At 45.3% G+C, this 26129-nt stretch overlaps 1 protein-coding gene across 1 annotated transcript in view; it reads left to right on the plus strand.

Annotated features, from left to right (window-relative positions):
• Positions 1–2299: 2299 nt before the first annotated feature.
• Positions 2300–26129, plus strand: part of LOC149360245 (uncharacterized) — a 232450-nt gene continuing 208620 nt past the window's right edge. Inside the window, exon 1 of the mRNA XM_089569225.1 lies at positions 2300–2420. The gene's annotated coding sequence lies outside the window, so the exon portion shown is untranslated. The remainder of the gene's footprint in view (positions 2421–26129) is intronic.

Below are 26129 nucleotides of genomic sequence, written 5' to 3' on the forward strand. Positions count from 1 at the left end.
GCCCCCTCCAATCGAAGAATGAACGCCTGCTTTCGAACGTCTACTCTGCTTCACTGCGTTAAATCACTACCATTTTACTCGATCTGTAAAACGAATAAAACAGTGCCTGCTCACACTTACTCCAAAGAAATCAAATCCAGCTTTTCGTGCAGTAATTCAAGATGTCTCGCAGTAAGTGATCCTCAAACCGCGCCTGTATTCGCACAAGGATTTTTTTTTTGTAATTGAACGCAGCCTTCAAGAAAGCGCTTCTCACAGCTGCGATCAAATAATGTCCAGAAAATGAGTCCACAGGCGACGTCGAATGATGAGGTCACCATCTTTTGCAAGTTTCTCACTAAGTTGAACTTCTTTTCTACGGTACAGTGGGGGGCCTATTAAAGGAATGAAATAAAACAGAACAGCCCAGGGAGGACACTGCTGACTTTTCAGTTAGCTTGGGGTCAGGGAAAATAGAATTATGTTTTTTTTTTCTAAGTAACCAAGCAAGAACTCCGGCCTGACAGATAAATTTGGTTTGGTGACCGGCAGAAAGTTTAGATGCACGTGACCATTTCGGAGGCGAAAACAAGTACTAAAAAACCTGCGAACAGACACAAGAAAGTTCCTGCGCATACTGTTCTAATACTCAACAGAGTTATGCCAGGCTACCATAGCACTGGATAGTACAGTACATAACTTCGTTCCCTCGGCAGTCTTGGTAATGAAAGCCTTAAAAAATAATTGACTTCTTGTAACGTGAGCGAAGTAAACACATCGGTCGTTTATATTAGCTACCTTTGTTGTTATAATTACTATCGTTACAGCTCAAATGACCAGGACGAGACGAGTACACAGACGCGGCGCTGAATCGTCCTCGTCTTTCGCGCTGTAACGAAAATGATACACCAACAAGCCCAAGCTTACACCTTGTTTGTAATTATCATTTCGGAAATATCACCCACGTCATTTTTCGAGTGCGTGTAAAAAGGGTTTGGACGAAAGTGCGATATAAATCCGCGCTCCGTGTAGCTATGGATCGGCCGTCGGACGTCTCCTCACCGGAGCTCACATCCTGGGTTCCCACGCTGTCGCACTTGAAGCGATTAGTGCGACAAAAGTCGTACGCTTTCATCTGTCGCGCGCTCTTCCTCTCACAATGTCGAAACTCTCAAACAGCCCAGTCGCACTCGTCACTCGTCGCCGCTGCTCTCATCGCGACAGGCGTGTGCGAGAAAGCTCACCCACCCCCTCATTCGGGATGCTCGTCGGGCAACAACGACGCTCGGAGTTCTATACTAGCCCCTTGACTAGTGATGCAAAACTATAAAAAAATTTACTATCGATAGTAATACTATCGATTCTACTATCGACAGTAGAATCGATAGTATTACTAACGATAGTACCGCTATCGATAGTACCGCTACCGCTATCGACGAGTAGGCCACGAAAAAGAGCGAGTCCTGTCAGTTACTCATACCACCACCTTCATACTACACACTCGGGAAAACAAGTTTAGAATGCAGTGGGTACGCGTGGCTGATTTTATACAATCGATAGTACTATATGTAACAATATGTCTCGTCCTGTGTCTCCCTGGGTCCTGTGTCTGTGCCTGTGTCTCGTCCTCGTTCCTTTCTTGTGGTATGCATGGTTTGGCGCTATTTTTCCCTCTAATTCATATATGTAACAAGTAGTATCGATAGTACTATCGATACTACTATCGAAAGTACTAACTATCGATAGTACTATCGATAGTCTTTTTTTACCATCGATAGTTGGATAGTGACTCAACTATCGATAGTACTATCGATAGTTTTGCACTACTACACTTGACAGAGCCTCGTCGAGCCTCGGGGTAGCTTCGAAGTCATCATTCTCAGGTCGCAGTGTATCGCGCGTCCGAGAGCGCAGCGGGGTCAACGGGGTTGCGATGCGAGGGGGTGGGGGGAGGGGGCGGAGTGGGAGAGGGGGGGAAGGCGGCCACAGGTTGCGTGTCCCCGCGGCGCGAGCCGGGCTCCTTCGCGGCGTCGAGCTCGGGGTCCCCGTCGCAGCAGGCGGCCGCGGGCTCCGCGGGGCCCGGGACCCCGCGCCATTGGCGGCGGTGCCGGCGGCGAGGAGGGGGAGGGGAAGGGGCCCACGCTGCCTCCGCGTGCTGACGTAGTAGGCCGGCCGCGAGGGGGGAGGAGGGCCGCACTTTAAAAAGACGGCCACGGGGGAAGAAAAGCCGCCCGCCGCGCACACTGCTTCTTCTTCCTCAGCTGGTGGGACGGCCTACCTGTGCGTTGTTTTGCCGCGCGCCCGCCCCGGGGAGTTTGGTCGCGTGTGCTGTCCTCGACTCCTGGACCCCCCGCCGCTGGTTGCGTGTGTCGCGCCGCCGCCGGCTGAAGAAGACGCCCAGCTCCGCGCCACTTGCGAACGCCACGCCGCCGGAGGAGCCGGTGAGCTGATGCTGCTGCTGCTGTACACTGCACGCGCGACACGTTGTTACGCGCACACTAACCGGCCCGTAGTACGCCGGTGAGGCCGCGTGATATGAGAAGTCCGCGAGGTATCGGATTGGCGTGGGCTAACGTCGTTCACGACCGAACTTCGGTTGACAGCGGCGATCATCTGTGTACTTTCCGAGGTCCCCGTGAATGAGCGATGTAAAAAGCGAAAACGCTGTCCATTGACGGCGCCTTTCAGATAACTCGATCGCTTCTCTAGAGGCAAATGTTTGAAGTCCGCGTGTCGTCGTTGAGATGCTTTTCGGAGAAAAGTACTGCTTTTTCGTTTTCTTGGAACTTTCTTTACTAGTGACTGCTCGCAGAGCGCTGTTTTGTGTAACGTGCTAACAGACTGGGGTTGGGCTAGTTGGTGAACTGTGAACGTGACGGAGAACGGCGCGTGCACGTGTGACGAGAAAGACGCAGCAGAGACGTAACGCGCCGCTGCAAATTACGCACGTGTTGTTGTGGGACCGACGCAAACTCTCCAGGACGCCCCTCCGGGAATGCTCCCCCGAGAGAAATCGCTCTTCCCAACGACCGCTAAACATCCACAGATCGTACGATCGTTTAATAAATGCAGTATCGGAATGTTAAAGGTAGTTCTACAGGACACCGGTGGCAACGATGCAGGAAGAAGCGGCCCGATCACGATAAATAATTAAACAAATAATGATAATACAGGAACGGACGCCAATGGACAGTATAGATCTTGGGCAGAAGAGGTCTCAATTTGCGTTAGCTCGCGGTTCTTCGTGTACCGCTTCATAGAAGAGGAAAGAAATGAAGGGATGAAAGGGTCTGAACCTCTACAAGGTGTTCCTGCTAAAACGGAAGGGAAAAACGGCTAAAACGGCTTGGTCAAATGCTCAATGTCTACGAACTGTAACTATCTGGGAAGTTGCTAGTCAATGCTGTGCCTTGTTCTTCTTTTCTCTTGGCCCGTGGTCCATTGCGCGCAGTTGCAATATCGTTGACGGGTATAAACGCACCCAGTCTTCGGTCTTGCGGAATTCTACGAATATTTAACTTTGTAAATTTTATATAAGCTGCTCCTGTTTTGAGAAGTCTTTTTGCTGCGAACGGCTTGCACAAAATTCTCATAGAAAAACAAATATTGCGCTGATATTTAGTTGAAATTTTAAACAATGCCAATAAAAAGCTAAAACAGCCTTCTAAAATGCCAGTACACTGCGTTGCGCATGTTCACGCCCCATGAAAAGAACTCTTTTGATGTTTTTTGCCTTTGAGTGTTGTAAGGCTGGGGCCGAATGTTACAGCGCTTCGTTCCGGAGACAGGAACTCTGATATTACGCGGATGTAACACGCACAGGTGAAAGAAAAATTAAATGCAACGTTGTACTGGAGTATAAGTATCACTGAGGCGACTCAATCTTGCCTTCTTTTTACCCTGAGTAGTTTTCGTGTGGCCGACGCATCCGTAAAACAATTTTTCAAGTTCCTCAGAGAACAAGTCAGTCGTGAGAGCGAGCGGAGTGTCCGTTTTCATATTTTTTGTAAGTTCCATACTTGTAATTCTGCAACTGGCAGAGGGCCTTTCCTAGCACGTATCCCCCGAGACAGACCCAAGTAGTGTACTATCACGATGGAAAGAAACGCGAATAACGTGGTGCCTACGCGCACCGCTGTTCGACTTTTTTTTTTCTTTTGATGGCGCTTTTACTTAGGTGTTAAGAAACAGACGTTACAGGCTTCCGAGAATGCGTCATGGACAACTCTAGCATGTTTGTGCTACCATCGAAGTAAAAGCGTGTTTAAAAGAAATGCGAACAGCGGAGCGCCTAGGCTCCGCTCTGTTCGTGTTTCTTTCCATCGTGACTGTAGGCCTGTTTAGGAGTGTGTTACTTTCTTTTTCAGTGTTTACATCTCTCTAAGCATCAGAATGCAACGTAATAGCCGCTCCGCTGTGACCATGCCCAGCTTTTCAGGACTTCACATGTAGGTTTATGGGGGTTCATGGTTCCGAAGCTACTCAGGTTATGAGGGACGCCGAGGAGAAGGACTCTCAATGATTTCGATTACCTGGGGTTCTTTAACGTACACTGACATCACGCAGCACACAGGCGTCTAGCATCTCGCCTTCATCGAAATGCGACGGGACATTGCTTTTAATTGTAATTCGACTGTGGAAGTATTTTAACGTACTGTTCGTTCTGAACACACTGATTCGAATCGTCGAACCTTCAGATGGGTAGCAAAATCTTGCTTTTAATGTTTGATCTGCGCTCTTCCCGGGCAGCGGAGACTGCCATAGAAAGCCAACTGGGTGCGTTCTTCAAGACAAATAGCCGACAACTAGAAGTGTCCCGAGGGCAGATCTGAGGATATATTGATTGTTATGGTACAATCTTACGACATGAGAAACAAATTGCGGTCATAAACGGGTTCGCGTTAAAAAAAAAAGAGTTTGTCTAGGATTTCTGGGTATGTTTCTTACACCTTCTCGTTAGCTTCACATGTTGTTGCGAACGGTAGCGCGCTGTCCAGGAAGATGCAGCCGATATGTGACAACCCTTACAAAAAAGTTCTAGACAGACTACAGAGTGTCTATAAACTTCTGTCTATAAAGTCAATAGACAGTCTATACACAAATCCTAGAGAACAGTCTATAGGCAATACAAATGCTATAGACAGTCTATAGACAATCTACAGTCTATAGACAATGACCATACACTTTTAGTAGACTTTTGTCTATAGACAGTCTATAGACTATGAATAAACAAAAAGCAATATCTGTAGGAAGTTAATAGAGCCAATAAAAAGTCTATAGACCATTTTTATAAGGGAAGTGCCTCTGGGCCGCTCTTCTCTGGCGGCGTGGCAGCTTGCAACCTGAGGCAGTTGAGCTAAAAACAGCTAAAGAAAACAAAAATAGTGGCCACACTTTCCATGTGCTGTTAAGCTGTGTTTATAGCGAATCGACTGGCGGATATTAGCACTGGGGTAGCTCTTTTGTTGCGTCGTCAGTGTGCTTGTTATCGGGCATTGATTTTCAGGGACCAACTAGCTCACCTTAGAATTCAGCTGGAGCAGGTGATTTAATAGCTGTGCACAGAAGTTAAAAGAGAAGGAAGGGGGGGGGGGGGGGTGGCGGGAAAGGAACTTAAGTGTTACTTTCGAGAACAAAACAATCCCTAACGGACACCTTCACCGTCAAATTAGTGAATTAGCGATGTCCCGGCTATCACCGCGCCGTGAAGAAAATGGCGTCCGCAATGACAAACTGCTCAAATTAGCGAATTAGTATGTCCCGAACATCACCACGCCGTGCAGCAAAAGGCTTGCGCGATGACAAACTGCAGCAAGGGGCGTTGAGTCACTAAACTTCGTCCCTGTAAGAGCTTTCCTGTGATTGACTGCATCATCAGTGCTAGTCAGTCCGATCTTTTTTCCCTACGCGTCAATATTCGTGACTGTCAGTGGTGCGTTAAGCCTGATGACTAGCAATCTTAACAAGGAGGGACCCCCACACAGGCTTAATTTGTCAGGCAATATCTTCTTCGTCAGGGTCTTCTGCAAGTGTTCTTCCAACTTCTGTATGCCCCGAAAAAACTTTCCACCCTTCGGTCCTTCTTGGCGTCGTCACTCCTGTAGGAAGCTGCGTATCACCCCGGCTTCGGAGTCAAATTTCGAGGAAGACCAATTACAACGAAGAAAAATACTCGGCCGAGAAAAGAATCGCGAAATTATGTGTCGCCTATCCACAGAGGGACCACTTAAATCTTTAGTGATGCGTGCGCAGAGGGAGACGCTAAACAGGTAGTGTTTTATTTTTTTTTTCTATTCTTACATGAGCTTGATAAAACGACCCACGACAGCAAATAAGCAGACTTACGGTTCATTATTTGGTTCCCCGCCCGGAGACGCTGTTTTAAACCGGTGCATAGTTCTTGCGGATGAAGCCGCGCGATGCATTCCTGAAGTGCTTTGCATTCTTGGAAAGGAAACCTGTCAAGTATGGCCTTTCTCTTCCTGTTATTCGACGCGGTTAGCTTGAGCATCCATCGCCAATTTCGTCCGTGGCAGCTCACTGTCAAAGTTTTGCTAAATGAGCCAAATAAAGCATTCCGCAGGTTGGCTTGTTTTAGATGTGTTCAGTGGCGCCTATTGTAGAACGTCGTTTCATTTGTTCAATGCGTCGTAGGGGGACATACGTTTGAAAACACGCTTTGCCAGTGTGGGCGACTGAGCGCGATGACACCATAACCATGACGCATACTGCCAGGAGAAGCACGGGATATTTTGTGGGTGCGTGCAAGGATATGGATCTAAGTTAACATTTCGAAAGCGCAGACATGGCACCTGTTAGGGCGGAATTCTACATCTACGGAAGCTGGCTGGCGCCTCGCGTGGGAGCGCCACTGTAGTTCATTAAACTCGCTAGTCTTTAATCTGCACGGGAATGCGTGGGAGCTATGGAGTGGGATGATTACCGCTAACGTGGAAGGAGTAAAGATATACTAGTTTGTAAGATGTTACAAGAAGATAAGCTGTGCAGGTCCGAGGCTTAAATCCGAGATATACACCGCTTGTCCACAGCAGCCGTATGCCATCTAAGCAAGCCAGGACAGTTAGCAGTCGGCAGGGCAAGGGCAGGTTGGTCTACAACTAGAAGAGGGAAGATTGAATGTGAGAGACGCTCTGAAACTTGAGAATTCACCCTTAAGCACATAAGAATGTCGAAATGGTATGCTGATCCTAGGCAGAACCTGTGGCTGGTGTCCTTATGAGGTTTTACTCAGTAAAAGTGTGAACTTAATTCGTGGCTTCATTTATCAGCAACGTATGATGAACTTCAGCAACAGTACGAACGTCATAGAACGGGGATCTAAATGCGGTGCTACACAACTTTGACAGACCACACCAGCTACTTGGCACAAACCTTTCCTCTTCACAAAATGTAAGCCGTCACATTACGGCTTGCCCAAGGGTGCATTTATGGAAACTTTTTAGAAGGGTTGGTCAGGGGGTCCTATTTGCGCAATGCATTTATTGAACTTTTAGTAGAAAAAAATTAGGGCCACTTTGATCTTACTATGGAAAATTTCTCTCTTGGGAGGGTGTGTAAACAACCAAGCACTTCCATCTCGCCTCTTTATATCCCTTCTCTGCATTTTCTGCAAGTACTGTCGAACAGGCGGTGCTGCGTAATCCCCATTGTGATTCGTTGAATTGCAAAGTAGCGAATTTCCACAGCAGGTTTCTGGCCTCATTTTACATTCGCTAATCTCTGACCGGCTTCGACAATGTCCACACCGTGTACATTTCTTTTCCCGGGCACTGAAATAAAACAATCAGGAAAAGCCTGACACACATTAGCTCCATAATCCTAATGTCTGATGTGATTGATAGGTGAGAGCCAGTTATCGTTCTGTACAAAAAAAAAGTACGAAACGTAATGTCCTGCTTAAAGGGGCTCTGAAGGGGGCTCTCAAGAATGTTGTGGTGTGCCTAGGTTGTTAAAGGACCCCGCTTCACAAATATCCTCCAGTAAACATTTTTCTGATGCGTTTTCTGGAACCTGATTTATCTGCAGTTACAATTTGAATTTCCGCGTTTTCGCGCCTTTCTCTCTCCTCTCGTCACTTTTGCGCGCTGAAATGTCGGCGCTCCTCCGCCGGCTCCACCCACGTGTTCCCTGCGCCGGCATCCGACGCGCGCGGGAATTCCCCGGGGGGGGCGGAGCTTCCGGCCGTGGCCATGGTAGCTGCGTGACGTCAGAAAGAGTTGACATGGCGAATCAATCATAGAACCCTCCGCTGCTGACGTAACGAGCGCTGCATGACGCGTTGCGCGCGGATTCGGGCGAAAGCCCGGCACAGCTGGTCTCCCTGAGGCGTAGAAGCGAGAATTTTTAAAAATGTATTGTAAAAGATCGACTCACTTTTGAGGTCTTGTACGCGGCTTGAGCGCTAGATGGCCTATACTCTAAATAATGCAAGCCTATTATGGCCAACCTTAAACACCGTTTTCATGAACCCTTTAATGCTAACCTACCACGCGTTACCAATAATTCGAGACAGGTGTTTCTAATTCTCTTGGCTGCTGCAACGTGGCGCTTGGCTTTGAACATTTATAACCAGCGCGCTGACGTCATCTGTGAAGTAATAAAGAAAGGGAATGACCGAGTGGATACAGAACAGAACGTGCTAGGCCACTAGGTTAAGCGGCGCTAGCAGAGCTGTCCTGAATGCCTGGCAATGAATGACTTTAACGTAGTCCTTGCCGTCGTTATAAATCTAAATATGGAACAGGCGTACGTTTTTGAGAGATTAGGTAAATTAGTTTTTCGTCTTCATGTTGATTTACGTCGGGAGGTCACATCTGGCAATATGAGTGCATGGAAGGTGATTAAGCTAGAGTGTTTTTGAGTATGTGGCGATGCAAAGCAGCAGAACATGCGTCCGTGTTGCACGGAAATAAATATTCCGAGGCTCCAGGACAGTCCATTAGAGCTGCGAAATATGATTCATTTTGTTAGAGTGTGGCGGGGGAGGAATTATAGAAAAGGTTTCTGTAGGTGGAAGTACTGTTGCCGCTTTGCCACCGGTTACTTTTTGTGTGGAGTGAAGACAAGACTCTTTTTCACAAGACCGGCAACAAGCCGCTGTGCATTAATATAGGTGCCTTCTGACGGGGTCTCTTGGTAGTATCCTACTCTCACTGTCTTGTGTCACCGTAATTGAAAGAGCTTGCCTGGAATCTCGAGTGCAGTTCAACACTAATGAAAGTGACAAGTCAAGCAATACCCATCAAAGAAGTAATTAAATTGGAAACGGCCGGTGTAGGACAGCTAGAGATGCATGTACAGAGGGCAAAACACATGCCTAGAACAACCAAATTGTGTTTTCCGGAGCTCCCAAAGCCGCTGCGACCAAGAAGGCAAAAAACGACGATGAAATGCTATGAGTTTAACTGGACATGTTTACATCCAGACCATTTCTAACCAAATCTTATCGCTAGTTATCACGTGTTACGCCCGAAACACGCCCAGAGCGTGTTCTAGACATGCGTTTTGCCCTCTGTACATACAAAAACCTGCCGCAGTGCCTATATTAACCGAAACAGCCAATGTGACCCGACGTGGAAAAACAGCCTATAAATAAATCGCCGCACCAAAAGTCGTGTCTCGCTGGTATGAGCTCTTACGTGCTGTTTATGTATTCATTCATTCCGTGCATTCGAACTGCTGCTTTTATTCGCTTTGGACCTGGAACAGAGAGAAAGACAATTTTTCGCTTTACAAGCAAAACGGCTTTCGACGACGGCCGAAGACCGCAAATTTTCCAAGCAATCAAATTCTGTTCTAAGCCTCTAGAGCCGTAGCCAGAACGCATGTGAAAATTCCAAAATTTTGATGAGCTTTAAAAACCTGCGAAAGCGATATCTTTAATTTTGTTATCTGTTGGGCTGTTACGTCATCAGAGTAGCAAAGCTGACCTTACCAACATAAAGCTTTCACAAAGAATTTCATTACGTCACTTACATCCGCCCACGACGGGAGTTTGTTGCTGTTGCGTAGCTGTGGGCTGATATAACGCTGTACAAAACTCATTCTGCTGCGCAGTCATCACTGGAACAAATCGACAAAATAACATTACGCTGTAAGGACGTCATTTCAGGTTAAAAGCGCCTGATCAAAGGAGACCTTCTCGGCAAAAAGATTGAGAGCGCCTTTACTTTCGGCATTACGCGCACGTAAGAAGGCTCACTACTTGTTGTCTCTATCTGCGCTGCATTTCGAAATGCTTCGCCGAGATGATTTCACTTTCGCATGCACACTTCACGGCAAACGTGGGCTGTTTTGAGTGTTACGAAAAGAACGGGGAGAGATTTCGTTACAGTGGGTCACGAGAAGTTACGCGACATCTTTGACTTCATTCCGAGGTGTCCATCGGAAGAGACTGCTTGCATAACATGTTAAGTCCGGACTAGCGCATAGGAAGAGTTCTCTAACGTGGCTCTGTATCCCGCTCTTTATGTTAAATTAAAAACGTCTGAGGGGATTACCGTGCTCTAAGTTATGGCGGTCGGGTAATTGAAATTAAGGTCCCCAGTATCGCAGCGCACAAATGGAGTACTAAAGGACTCGCGCTTAGACTCACTGTGCGTGCATAACCCGATAGGGTCACATGTCATTATAATCTGACGTCAGATCGATGCTCCTCCCTATATACTGCCGCCATTTGAACACATCATATGCATGAATTTTTGCGTCTTGAAACGACTCTGGGTTACCTGCAGAACTACTGATATCCCACATGCCCATCTCTGACGCAGGAGCATTTGGTTATGATTATAACAATTTGATTTTAAGGACTTTTTAAGCAGCTTGGCAAAAAAACAAAACAAAAAAAAAAACAAAAACGGCGTGATTAATGGGTTCGATCCAGAAAAAGGTTGTAGCGCCGAAACAGAACACACAGAAAGCTATAGACGGGACAGGCGCGTTCACTCGAGGTGGGGTAAACAGCCGATTTCCCGAGCGTTTCACGCCTGAGAAGCCGAACATCACACCAGGCAGAGATTGTTCCCGGCGTATAACCGCTGAGGATCAGGGGGAATTGGGGATGAGGAAGTTGGAGCGCAAAAAAACAAAGACAAAGTGGAGACGTGGACGGAACAAGCGCTTGTCCCGTCCACGTCTCCACTTTGTCTTTGTTTTTTTGCGCTCTAACTTCCTCATCATGAACTACCAACAGGCCCAAATTACTACTCTGCGGAATTGGGGATATTATTTCACACCTCCCGCACGCGATAATAATAATAATAATAAACACCTTTATTTTCAGAGAACAGAATACAATCTTTAAGACAAGTCTGCCCAAGCCATAAAGGCTTGTAGGGCAGTACTCGGCAATCGATGAAAGACAGATATATTAAACAATAGGTGTTACAAAGCAAGCAAACAATGATAAACCACAATACCTAAGGCAAACAAGAACAAAGAAACAGTTTAGGTTACCGACATATGTGTTTTTAATAAGTTCTTTAATAGAGACAACGAAGAAACTGAAAAGATTGAATCAGGCAGAGAATTAAACATTTTTGGTATGTAATAACTACGAGTGAAGTGGCCATAGTGAGTGTAGCAGCGAGGTACCGTAAAACGGGGATGATGTCGAAAAGGACGAACAGGAATGAAAGGCACCAAAAATGTACTCGGGTGTTCAAACGACTAATCCACCTCTGCAGTCCGCAGGGGCAACTAAGTTCATGGTTTCAGCTGTCTTGAAAATTTGCCGCACTGACACGCTGAACTGAGCTGAGCTGCGCACTGAAGCTAGCCCGGCGTTTTTTTTTTTTTTTGCGATCAGCTCCATATAATTCACTCCTCTCATACAAGGAACATAGTGTTGGGTGCTATAATTTACGGCATGTTATGCTTCCTAAAGGCCATAGCACTATACGTTTTCAACAAGAATCCTGGGCGGCGACTTTTTACCGTATCCGGTACTAAAAACACATAACGGAGTAGCCGCCGCAGTGGCTCAGTGATTGTGGCGCTCGGCTGCTGACCCGAAAGACGCGATTTCGATCCCGGCCGCGCTGGTCGAATTTCGATGGAGGCGAAATTCTAGAAGCCCGTGTACTGTGCGGTGTCAGTGCCCGTTAAAGAACCCCAGGTGGTCGAAATTTCCGGAGTCCTTCACTACGGTGTCCCTCATAGCCTGAGTGGCTTAGGAACGTTAAACCATACACCAAACAACACCTGTATACGAACGCAACCCGGATATTGTGAACTAGGTGCTCTTGATGAAATGCTTTCATTTTTTTAAAACGAATTCTACGTTATATAAGTTGGACTGGACACAGCATCAACACAAATCGAAGCATCACCGAGCGTGGTTTCCGCATTCTAAACAGAAGTAAAAAACAATGCGTGCTTTCGGCTCTGCCTGTAAACAGTGACAATATCCGTACGCTCTGAACATGAATATGTATATATGGGAGCAAAAAGAGGGTCATTGATCCTCAGGTTTGGTTTATCGGGTTTAACGTCCCAAAGCGGCTCAGGCTGAGGGACGCCGTAGAGAAGGGCTCCGGAAATTTCGACCACCTGGGGTTCCTTAACGTGCACTGACATCGCACTGCACACGGGCCTCTAGAATTTCGCCTCCATCGAAATTCAACCGCCGCGGCCGGGATCGAGCCCGCGTCTTTCGGGCAGCAGCCGAGCACCATAACCACTGAGCCACCGCGGCGGCAAAATATCCTCTAGCACGTTTCCTTCTATACAAGGGAATTCGCTAGAGGACACCTTACTCTATTTTTACTCCTTCCTGTTTGGAGTGTAGCTTTGAAAACATTCGCATTTCACCCCATGCAGTTGGCAAACGAGCACGCTTCTGCGACGGCCGGAGACCCGGTACGACTCCCAAGTGCACTGGACTCGGGCACTGCTCGTTTTAACTCCACAAAGCACACGCAACGGGCTCGAAACTTAAGGAAGTTTCCTAGAAGCGCCCCTTAAAGGCGGAGCTAAATGACTCCTCGTGGACTCAGCCCATGGCTCGATTGGACCTCGGGCAGCCAGTGTATAATTACGCGCTCTGTCGATCGCGTAAGTGCCGCTGAGGGTATTCCCGCAGCACACTCTCTATGCCGTGTCGACAAGGTCGCAGACAGAAATGGCAAAATACTGGGGACGCTGGCGTTAATTCGCCTCCCCCCCTCCCTCTCATTCTCACCCGTCTCACTCCCACTTCTTCCCACTTTATTTTTTTTACTTTCGCCCTTTCCAGGAACACTCTGTAATTGCAAGTCTGACATAACCCGCCCCCCAGACGGCGATCGACTGAGCTTCGGTGACTCACTGCAGTGGGGAAGGCCCAAGAGAGCCTCATCACTTCTTGTGTTTCTCCCTGCGCGCAACGCTTCCAGTGGAAATATTTTTAACGCGTTCAATAATTTGTGCCTTTAGCAGTGAATTTGCGGGAAATCCCGATTCAGAACTTCTAGCCAGATTTAGCGAAAAACTGGCGCACAATTATCTGTTCATTCTGCTGTTGTCCCCGAACATCTGTTTCACTTGCAAAATGGCGATGGAAGCCGAGATGGAGCCGTAAACACGCAGGGACGAGATAGTAAACTGAGGACTATACAGATTGTCGAATGTGTGCTCGGGGTGCAACCTGTATTATAATTCACACGGTTGGATGTAACGTCCAGTAACACACGGTACCTCCGAAGTCTGTACCCCGAGGGTGCAGCTTGCTTTCCGAAACGAGGGTCGAACTGGGCACCAATTCCACCGATGCCTTCTATGCTGCGTATATACAAGTTGTCTGTGCTGCTACAGTCTCAGCCAAAAGTATAGAGCGTAAAGAACTTGCTTCTGGGATATGCTCTAACTTGCGTGATGGGAAGCTGCAGCATTGATATCCTTATCTGGATAATAAAAAAAAACTCCTGAATCCTTGAAAAGTGATAACGGCATCCTGGTCGACACATGCGGTACATAAGGCAGTTGAACATTTTAAAGTGGTGTGTTTGTTGTTCTTTTCTTTAACGAAATAACTTAATTACGACTGCCATCTTGCGGTTCGCGGGAGCATCAAGTAATTCTTGCTGCAATCATATAAAGAAGAAATAAATCAGCTTGGGCTCAACTGGCACAAAGTTTGTACTGTGAAAGGATTCTATCGAGGTTATTGCGAGCAAGATGCATTTCTTCAAACTGATTTTTCGGCAGCTGAGCCCTAACTTGAGCCTCGTCCTATCCTAGCTCGGCTTGGTACGGACTCTGGCTGTGGGCTCCAAGCGATGCGTATAGGAAGGCAACGATCACACGTTACAGCGGAATGGTCGTACCGTTTACTGAAACCTATGGTAACAGAGTTTTCTGCTTTCCTTATCAGGTGTCCACATTTCGAAGCTTTACGTCATTACCGAACAGCACTTGCGCATTTGTGTCCTCTCACCTAGTATCATCTTCCCTCTTTGTCATCGAATCTTCTTCCTATAGGCATATCAGTCATCAAACGTTATGTGTAAACACGAGTAGTAAGGAAATGTCGCGAGCTCTAGCGAAGAAACAGCGCTCTTGTAGGAAGTTCAGCTTGCGCTGACTATTTATTGACCCATAAATTACCGATAGCAAACATGTGGATAAATAGCGGCTATTGGCGCTTTGAAACTTTGAAAAAAAAAAAAAAAAACGCCAATACGCCTTCGTCTCCGCACAATGCAATTAACCTCGCCGACCCTATACTTATTCATCGCGCTCTGCTCACGGCCTATACCTTCCAAATCGCCACACGTTGAAGACCAATTCGTGAAGCTACACAGGAGATTGGTCAATAAGGTTTCATGACGGCCAATTTCAATCTCCTTCATTTACTAAAATATCAGCGCTGGAAATGTAAAATCTCGACGCCCTGAATGTTTATAAAGAATCGCGGGAATTTCTGAATGTTCTACAACAAATTCATTTTCTAAGGTCCTTGGGACTATTCGTTGTGAACGCAGGAACTATTTTATAGGTTCCATGTTTCAGCGAGCTAGGAGAGTAGGCCATCATAACCAACATGTCCGCGCAGCATCTAACCGAACCCCGTAGTTTTTTTTTTCACAATCACAAGTGAAAATATCCTCGCTGAGTCACGCGATCTTCGATACTGGCGGCCGACAGATGGAACTAGCTGGCGATGTGCGAGAAAGTTAGGCTTGAGCGCCACTGAAACGAGCGCGTCTTGTTTTCGCTACTTACCAACAACTCCCACGTCCGTTGTCGGTCTGAAACATCCGCAATAAGCTTGGCTCGGGATCTTTACCGTTAGCCTGGATATTTGCCAGTACAAAGTGCTTGCTGCGTTACTCCCACGACCACACGAACACGAAGAAAGAAACTGCAGCGTTACGATGCGCAAGAAGAAAAAATTGGCTGAAGGCTTAGCTTGGTTAAGCCTGGCTGATTGCGAAAGCAATAACACCTGGCTGCGCTTGGTTCTGCTGGTAGATGGACATGGTTTCCCGTATAGTGCAACTCTGGCCACGACTTGGTTCTGCTAATATGGTTACCCGTATGATTCACTCTGGACACAACATGGGTCTACTGTAAATGTGCCTTATTTATTCCGACGAACACGCTTTGGTGATCCGTAAAGAAAAGGCTTTTGGTCTGTACATCGGTAATGACATCGGCGTGCTCGCCATTCTGCAGCATACGCACGTTGCTTCGCCAACCGTTTTTCCCTTTCTTCGTCTGTTTCTTCGGCACGGCGCCGTCGCTTGGCCGCGGCACACCGTTCCAGCCTCGCCTTGTACGCATCCTCCGACATAGCACAGCACTGCGAGGAGCACAGCTGCAGCCCCGTTTTATCCCAGTCTAGCGAGCGCCCTCACTCGACAGCTGCGCCGGAGCGAAGGATGAGCCTCCATCGATGAGGCGAGTTGGGCCCCCAGCTCTCCTCTTGTCGTGACGTCACGCGGTCACGTGGTAGCGCGCCGCAGCTGCGCTGGAGCGAAGGATGAACCTCCATCGATGGCAGAAAAGTGCAAGCAGTATTGCTTTGGCAATAAAATAAAACCGTTTGTATAAGAAGTGCTTGCGTGAAGAATAAATAAAAGTTGTAGCAGTGCCCATTGGTCAGTGGGGTCTTCGGCAAGCGAGAAGCTGAAATGCGAGGGCGTAAACTCCTCCCCCTCCTTCCCTAGCGCGAAGCAGATAAATGGCGCGAGATGATGTGATGAAACCAACTGGAAAAGATGGAGCTCAAGTTTGTGTTGCAACTTCCTGAAGTTTATCAGAGTCGTTTCTCCAGCGCACATTTGTCAAAGTGGCCAATGTTCAAAAACGTGGGACGCGGCAGCCTCGACGAAAATGAGTCATCGGCAAAAAAAATTTCATTTATAACCTACGCAGCGACAGAGAAGGGGCAGAGGCCGGTGGACAGAGCTAACGATGAGTTAAATATATATGCATATATATATGCGCAGGACGATAAAAATTAAGCTTTAAAGATTTCTTGAAAAAAATTTTTTGGTACCTGGAACCCACCTCTGCACATAAGTTATGTGGCCAGGGACAAGGGGGCAATAACGGAGGTGATAATTACCACGGTCAGGTACCTAATTAACAAAAATATATTAATTAACTTTTTAGACACGGTTGCTAGATTGAATGTTTATTTCGGAAACATATATTGGAAGCATTTCTACAATACTCCATTGGGTAGGATTCTTCTAGAGCACGCCTGCTACGAGATGTTCGCTCTCGAAGTTTCAAGTGATATGGCGTAATTACGCATGCAAGGCGTTGACAGTCAAGGCTGAACTCCTCCGTAGTGTGACGCAGCTTGCGTAGGTGTTTCTGCATTCTGATATCCGAAAGTGAAAAGGAAGCAGTTACCGGCTTCACCGGTTGCTCTGCGCCGTTGTCGAAGGAAACGCCTCGTCCCGCTGGGAGCAGTTTAGTGCCGAACATCACTGCATTTGTTTTTGTTTTATTGAAGTTGAAGTTCATTTCAGAAATACACAGAACAACCTAAATACATTTTATACTACAGAAACAGGTCTCAGAGGATTGCTACTGAAGGCGAACCTCTTATAAAAAATAGGCAAATTAATAACATTTGTTAGCCAGAACAATAACAAGCAAGGCAGCAAAAATTGAAAACAAAACAAGAATATTTGGTCAAACAACGCCACATAATAAAGCATTGCTAGACACAGGTATCCAAGTTCACGATATACCAGTATACTAACGACTGAAAATGTTCATGTTAAGTTGACGCTTAAGAGACGACAGAAGCGATGCTTGCTTGATATCACGCGGTAAAGATTTCCAGAGTTTCGTAAAAGAAAATGCATCTGTTCGAATTCCAATGTTAGTACGAAATTTGGGAAGCAAAAAGTTTCCATGAAGCGAAAAGCGTGTAACGTTATTATTAGTGATGTCGTTCATGTGAATAAATTGCAGGAGGTTGCGATCATTCATGCCCTTATACCCAAATATTGTAATGTCGAATTCGATTAGATTATGAATGCGAAATATATTAAGATCATAGTACAACGGGGGTGTAGGAGAGGGCCGATTATTTCCCGTAATTACTCTGATGGCTTGATTCTGAATGTGTTGAAGAGATGAAAGCTGAGAAATATGCGTCAGACCCCATGATGTTGTATAGAAGTTTAAATGACTATGAATAAATGTGCAGTACAGTGTAACCAATGTGCGCAGGCTGAAAAAACGATGAGCCTTAAGCAATATTCTAATATCATATGATATTCTTCTTTGTAACTACTGAATATGCATTCTAGATTTCAGATAACTGTAGAGTCGATCAGCAAGGAATAAGCAGTGATCAAAAGGATGCATTGGAAGCGAATTTATGTATAATGGGGATATATTTGCTGACCATATCCTTACGGAGAGAACATTCAAAAGCATGGGGGAACAATTTTTGCTGGAGCAAGGGTACAACAACACACCACTGCGCCAAACCGAACCGAAAAAAAAAAGGCCATCAGTCCTGTAAACAGCTCGCAGGCATAGTCTAGGGCCCTAAGGATGTCACTGGTCGCGAAGAAGCTTGAGGAGTAGCTAAGTACCCGCAATGACTATGCTTCATATGTAAAATATGATCTTTGAAGCCTTCGCGTTTCTGCGGATGCTGCCTCACAGCACGAACTTCGCTGTACAGAAAAAAGCCGTAGACTTTAATGTACGTTCACGTAATATTATCTGCACCGCCAGCTGTGATTTAACGGGCTTTACCACATCCGATACAAATCGAACACGGGAGAGGGGGCAATGTCAAAGTTAGGCGACTTAAAACGAAGACGTTAAAAAAATAACTACATTAGGATTATGGAAGCTCCTCATCTCCACCACCCCCTCCCTTCTCGCCCTATTGAAGGACGCTTGAAAAAAGCATGGCCCGTCTACAATCCAGGGGAGGATGATTGATGGTTTTCGGTACACTGCGCAGGCGGCAACCAGCGAACCCTGCACGAATATGCCCACATACGGAGTGTCGCACCGGCAAGCAGAAATATATGAGTGAAGCATTCTGGCTACTTCGCTTGACGTAAGGCGGATACTTAGGAAGTGGAGGGCCGTAGCAGCAATTTCCTTGATAAATGACTGCGCCTAAATCAAAACAGCACGAATATGGAGGAACAGAAGAAGAAGAAAAAAAGCAAACAGCCGAACCTTTCTTTAATAAGCTACTTTTTCACTTTTCTTTGAGAAAAACGTGAGATAGAAGGGGAAAAAAATTATGACCGGAGCTTCGGAAATGCTGGTACCCATGGAACGCTGGGAACATAATGAGAAAAAGCCAGGAAAAGCCATTTTATAATTTCTTAAGTATAAGTAAGCGATAGGTCAGCTCTATGCGCTCAGCTAAGACCACCGATTTTAATGGACATATGGGCGATTGTTAATTACACCACCTCATGAGACCCGAGTAAGTGCTTTCCATTCCCATTAACTTTCTAAGCAACTGGCGGTAAGAACCACGAAATTATCTGGCGTTAAATGAGAACATTAGTGATGACGTAATATATTAGAGCAGTTAAGGAACACCTGTAAAGAGGCTTGCTCGTGCGGTACTTATTTCTAACCTTCTTATTAACCTGCATAGAGGCACAGACTCTTCCTGTGAGTGCACAATGCAAGCATTATACTTAAATGCCTCTGTTTGCAACAAAACTTGCCACCGTACGCTTGTACGTTAGATTGATGGAGTCTCGTAAAGAAAAACTTCCAATAATATCCGCGCTAACATCAACATTTTATACCTATACCCTAGTCAATCTCGCGTACATTACAACGAAGTGCTATTGAAAGTTAGAAATTGCATGGATGCTCACCGTGTTCCCTTGAAACCGTCTTTTCAAGGTTTCTGTAGCAGCAGGGGTCACTCTAAACAGCTTTCCAAGCTTCCTGCTCTCAGCGACCTAATAACTCCCATGTTTCTAACGATGAGACTGTTCGTAATTTTGATTCAAATATATAATGAGCTGTGCGCAATTAACCATATGCGCCATGAGATGAGTCACGTGTCTGAACACATAGAGGCGTAGCAGATAGCCTAAGAGTGGCCATAGAGAGAAGCCAATTGGAGCTACAACTGCGAATATTTTTTTGTGTACATTCTTAGGAAGACGCACGTTTCAAAAAATTATTTTGATTAATGCTCGCAACTCACATTTTATCTGGGGCATGAGGAGGATATGTCAAGACTGACCTATATTCAAACACAGCAACGTTAATCTTAGCCTTGTCTGCGAAGGCTGACGTTAACGCGATGACCGTTCTCCGATTTGCCTCTTCGGGCTTAATTTAAGCGTTAGTTTCCACATCTCTCATGCTGGAAATTTTTCAGGTAGTTTCGTTGGAGGCGGGGCGACGAAAACCCAAGCGATCGTAGAGTCACGTGAAGGTGGCGACTGGCGAGAAGGATGCGTGCTAGACGAAATGGAAGGCATGTGTACTATCTGTGAGCAAGATGAGCTGGAACACGGGAGCGCGTGGTAGATATCCTCAAACCCTCCTTGTGGCGACGCACGGCGGCCGCTTTTCGCAACTTTGTGGAAAGGGTTCTGCTGCGTTTCCTGCTTTCGAGAAATGGAAGAAAGCACCTCCCTTTCCACTTCGTTTCCGAAAGCGACCGCCACATATCGCTACGAGTAGGGTTCATGCAAGGTTTCAGGCTGTCGGGCACGCGCTCATGTGTTCTTGCTCATATTGACCATGATGCAACGTAGTGTGGAGAGCTCGAATTAACCGTTTGCAAGGCGAAGTTGCGCCCTATAAACCAAGAACGCAACTCGACAGTGGGTATACAGTGACATGGGAACATGACAGTCGTGAGGATCACAATGGCTATAAGCCTCGCCCTATATTCAGTACGTCTTAGACTTTTTAACGCATCAAGAATGCATCGCCTCTGCATAGTCGAAAGAAAGGACGACAGAATTCTGCCCAAAATACGAAAAAGTGTTGTGTCATTTAGTCGTAACGAGAGACTTTTCTGTAGTATTTTAATATTTTCCGTAGTACTGTAGTGTTTGTCTGTTCTTCTGTCGTTACGACGACAAACAGCACAATATTACAGAAAATGCTACTGTTGCTACAAAAATTGGTGTTGTTTCTATAAGTTCGCGGCCAAAAATACCACAAAAATATATTGTGACAACAGAAAATTTTTCTGTTGCGTTTTTCGACAGGGCGGCAGAGCTGAATGGTGGGCCTCCTTACGAATAAGAGCTGGGAATTCGGATCAGCACTGACTTCACATTAATGTTTAATTTCCAAGAAGCCACGCCCGTGAGGAGATAATGAAATGTGACGAAATGAATAACGTACGAAAAAAAGATAAAGCAACGATGCCGAAGGGTTCGTACGAAAATGAGAAGTGTTAATTACAACGAGATGGCGCTAGGGGTGCCGTTCAGCGGAAAACCCTGTCTCGTCGTCGGCGGCGGCGCCGTGAGCGGAATCCCCAGGGAGGCAGCCTAGATGAGCTACATAAGTCACGTGACCTTGTGACGTCATCACAACCTGGCCACCGGATTGCGAGCAAAGTGCTCCCCGTGGCAGGCGACAGTTAAAATTGCGAGGACAAAGTAGAGTGTTGAGAGGCGAAAGCCGAGGACACTATGTCGTGGCGACTTCCGGTGGGTGTAACGTCACACCGTTCCCGTGGCTATATCGATGTCAGCGCTATTTCTACACAATTTCAACATTTTTTCCTATAATTAATTGACTAATTAATCTACAGTCATCAAACTTGGCTCCTAGGTTCTTGTTTTCCTCTTCTATCTGAAGCAACCACTGGTTTTCTTCTGTCTTCTTACAACGAGATGGCGTGGAGAGGGGGACACTCTCTTGTTTTGTGCTGTCGTTGCGCTGTAATAATGAATGTAGGTAACCAACTCGCCCAAAATGTTGTATTATGTCCACTCCAGTTTTTCTTTATGGCTTATGATTTTTCGCTCAATATTTATGGCGCGCCACATAGGTGACATTCTATTTACTTATACATACTGCAGCGCAATTATATGCGCTATGGCAGAAGTGGGAAAAACACAATCTGAAAAATACGCAACAAGGTAACAAAATACTCCAAAGTGTACAAAGTCAGCCCTACAATAAAGTTCAGATCACAAAAGAAATGTCGAACAAGAAAGGAAATGTTAACGACAGGGTAGGAATATTCAGCTATTATGCGTCTTCGGTGGCAGTTACAAAACTTCGAAATGTACATGAACCAATGGACCCAGGTAGAGAGTTCCAGGCTTCTATTGAACGAAAAAAAAATGAATTTGAACAAATTAGTATGCGCAAAATATGGTATCAAATTTAGCTCGTGATGATGTTGTTTGGGAATACACCACCTGTGTTGGGATTGTGTCATGGTTTTTGACGTCTCATTTCGTCGGCCACCCTCCGTTTTGTTGGTCTCTTTTTTTTAACTGGTCTTTTTTTACTACGATCTTTTGCTGCATTTTCTCTCGTTCATATCATGTTTCGCTGTTTGCGAAGTGACCGTTCCGTTATCGGTCAGCGTCCGCAGTAATAAACAAGGCGGGATACACAAAACTCACGGCTGTACTTGGGCAAAGTAAGAACAGTGTGAAAACAGCAACGCGAAGACAGCGGCAAGGGTAAATGTGCCCGAATGAGTGAAGGAGGACCGCTGAATGGTTTCAATTCTTTAGCCGCACCCACCAGATATGTGTGGTAGTCAAGAAAGCAAGGCGAACATGGCGACTGCCTAATCTGAAGAGATTTTCTTTTGGTGAAAGGGCAAAAGAACCATAAACTGCTGTTAGGCACCCTGAGAAAAAAGTTTCAAAAACCTTTCGTTTCTTTCTTTCTTTCTTTCTTTCTTTCTTTCTTTCTTTCTTTCTTTCTTTCTTACTTTCTTTCTTTCTTTCTTTCTTTCTTTCTTTCTTTCTTTCTTTCTTTCTTTCTTTCTTTCTTTCTCTCTTTCTTTCTTTCTTTCTTTCTTTCTTTTTTTTTTTCTTTCTTTCTTTTTTCTTTCTTTCTTTCCTTCTTCATGTCTTTCTCTCTTTCTTTCTTTCTTTCTTTCTTTCTTTTTTTCTTTCTTTCTTTCTTTCGTCCTTTCTTCCTTCCTTTCTTTCTTTCTTTCTTTCTTTCTTCCTTTCTTTCTTTCTCTCTTTCGTCCTTTCTTCCTTCCGTTCTTTCTTTCTTCCTTTCTTTCTTTCTCTCTTTCTTTCTTTCTTTATTCCTTTCTTCCTTTCTTTTTTTCTTTCTTTCTTTCTTTTTTTCTTCCTTTCTTTCTTTCTTTCTTTCTCTCTTTCTTTCTTTCTTTCTTCATATCTTTCTTTCTTTCTTTTTTCCTTCCTTCCTTTCTTTCTTTCTTTTTTTCTTTCTTTCTTTCTTCATCTCTTTCTTTCTTTCTTCCTTTCTTTCTCTCTTTCTTTCTTTCTTTCGTTCTTTCTCTCTCTCTTTCTTTCTTTCTTTATTTTTTTTCTCTTTCTTTCTTTCTTTCTTTCTTTCTTTTTTCTTTCTTTCTTTCTTTCTTCATCTCTTTCTCTCCTTCTTTCTTTCTTTTTTTCTTTCTTTCTTTCTTCATCTCTTTCTTTCTTTCTTTCTTCCTTTCTTTCTTTCTCTCTTTCTTTCTTTCTTTCTTTCTTCCTTTCTTTCTTTCGCTCTTTCTTCCTTTCCTTCTTTCTTTCTTTCCTTCTTTCTTTCTTCCTTTCCTTCTTTCTTTCTTTCCTTCTTTCTTCCTTTCTTCCTTTCTTTCTTTCTTACTTTCCTTCTTTTTTTCTTTCTTTCTTTATTTCAAAGTACACAAGTAATTACTTAAAGACACTCAAGGATCCTTAGCCAGAGGCTAGTCGTGGATCCCAAAATGAATACAAATAAGTCTACTGACTTTGTTGCGCAACTCACCTTATGATTGTGCGACAAGTTTTCAGATGGGAAACTCGGGGCCCCTAACGTTCGCTTAGTCAATGATGCCTTATATTAGCACTGTGTAAAAAGAAAAAAAAAACAGTACCGTGATTTAGGCTTAGCACGTTCAAATGCATCTTTGGCTTTGAGCGTCAGAATTTTGTTGAATGTAATCCGAAAAGAATGGCGATGTTAGAACGCTGACAGGTTCAAACGTCACTGAACTGTGAAGATTAAATCGCTCGCTTAGGGGCAAACGCTTCTTCGGAAGACGCCGACTGGGCTACAGGGCTGCAAAATTGATGGCCTCAGATAAAAGTCCTCCTTTCGGTGGTGCTTAGATAGAACAGGCACTGCTGTCACTGTTCTAGGCATAGCGGCCCTAAACACCCCGCAGAGCACACCTGCCGTCAGGAGGAGAAAAAAATAAGGTTAGAAAACAAAAAATGGGTAAGCGAGCGGATGGATCCCCTCACATAAAGGAAAAGAAAAAAGAAGACAAAAGTGAAGGTGAAAGAGCGCGTTGAACGGCAATAAATTGGCGCCGAATATTTATCCGCTCGTTCCAGTCACATAGAACTTGTAGCACAGGCTCCAGGAATGGAGAGCATAGGGTCTTGTTTGCTCTGCCTTTTACGCGAGGTGTGAAAAGAAAAAAAACGCAGTTGAGAATAGCAGAGCAGTGGGCAAGCACGGGCCGAGACCTTCGTCTGGAACGTTTTCCGATCGGCGAACCAGGAGACGCGTCCATAAATTTTGCCCAAGTTAGAGACACGAGGCAGCGATAAACTGACTACAGTCAAGTGCGAAAGGGCAAAAAAGAGAGAAGAAATATTGATCCTTTACGTTAATCATAGCCGGCAACACTTACTGATAAGTTCAGCAAATACAGTGTAACGTGCATTAAGAGGCTAGAGAGAACAAGCGGACTGAAAAATAAAAAGAAAAGCGCTGTCCATTATTTTCTACGTCCGCTTTTTTTTTCGGGGTAAAACCTTTTTGTTCTTTTTTTTCTCCAATTAAGTTTAATCTGATATCCGCTTCAGTGGAAACAAAAACGTCGCTATTGATGGCTGATCATTTCCGCTATACGAGTGGGCAGGCATGTTGCGAGAAAGGGTAAAAATCAGCCCATTGTTGCACTGACTAGACAACTGAGAGAAGGAGACGCTAGAGTAGAAAACGAAAAAAAAAATGAGAAACTTAAAAATGTGAAAAAGAGTATTGAGAAGGTGGACGACGTCGACGATGCTCTGTTCCTGTCCTTGCTCAAGCACCCTGTTTCATTTTTGAGCCGGCCGTATGAGAGTTCTCTCATCTTTACTGTTACCGAGATTTTTATGGGACTGAAGAGATTCTACGCTGCTATACCGTTTGAATGGAGAGATTTCGTATTCTGTAGAAATGAGAGATTACATGGAAAAGGCCCGAAGGCACATCAAGAAGGAAGTAATGATGCGAGCTTGATAGCATCGCTGAATGACAGCGCTGAATGAAATAAAAAAAAACATCGCTTAGGAATGTCAGAGACTGGGAACTCAGCTTTCCTGAATAGAAAGAACAAAATTTCCCTAAAGCCAGCTGCTATCAAAAGAACCCGATGTGATGGCTTGAATCTGCTGGCCCATATAAAATTTCGAATTAGATGGAATTCGATGGCGGTCGAATTTCGATAGAGACGAAATTCTAGAGGCCCGTGTACTGTCTGATGTCAGTGCACGTTAAACACCCCCAGGCAGTCAAATTTCCGGAGCCCTTCACTACGGCGTCCCTCGTAGCCTGAGTCGCTTTGGGACGTTAAACCCCCTAAATCATAAGCCACATAAAATGTTGACTTTGTGCTCAACATTTCTTCGACAGTTCTTTTCTCTTTTAGAATTTAATTCCGCAATGCTAATAGGTATCTCCTGTCTCCCCTTGAAGAAAACGAAAAGGGCAGGTCTCAAGGTGAAGCCTTATTGGACCTACCGACCTTGCCCACTGCAATAATCCAGTCGCTATAGCGTTGTGCTTGGGCAAACGGTGGCGTGGGGGACGAATAACTCCAAGATGAAAAAGATTAATATAAATCTGGCTTAGCGATCTTACTTTAGCGATGCACGCAAAAAGGCAGCAAGACAGTGTTGCCCGCCCACAAAACCTGAGAAAAAGAGTAGGAACAGTAACTTGGGATTCCATCGCCACGAGTTCGACGGCTGCCGCGAACCATTCTGAACGCTGAAAAAGAGGCGCCGATACCAAATGACCACGCATCATGCTGCTGCCAGTTTTGCTGTATGGGTCAGCTATTTCGACGTAAAGTTCATATATGGTAACCTCGTTAAGGGAGCTGGTTCACCTTTTAAGGAGTGAGGCTCAATTTTTCTCTTCATTTTATTGATTTCGCAGGCGAGGATGTAGGCACAATGCGAGGTCATCAACTTTTACGGACTCGCGAACTAACTGATGGAATGAACTCAAAATATAAGTTGTCGGCGAATCTGTAATGACCGAAGGAAAATACTTTACTTTATTTGGAATGAGCCAGCACAGCGCTAATAACTGTGTTATTTGAATTGATATCGATACTTTATATTGAATGGGTACCAACGTGCAGATAAAGAAGTAGTTTCAGTACGGCTACCGAATGGATAAAGGGGGCTCAAGTTCACCGTGGACGCAACCGTATACTAAGCCAAAATTTTCGTTACTCTCCGAATAGCTTCCAGGCGACGTATTATATAGGCTCCGTTACCCACTGTCTGTTTCGTTTGGCATGACGT

This window comes from Amblyomma mixtum, chromosome 2, assembly GCF_055824585.1.
Source record: "Amblyomma mixtum isolate Tamu chromosome 2, ASM5582458v1, whole genome shotgun sequence".
Classification (NCBI taxonomy): Eukaryota; Metazoa; Arthropoda; class Arachnida; order Ixodida; family Ixodidae; genus Amblyomma; species Amblyomma mixtum.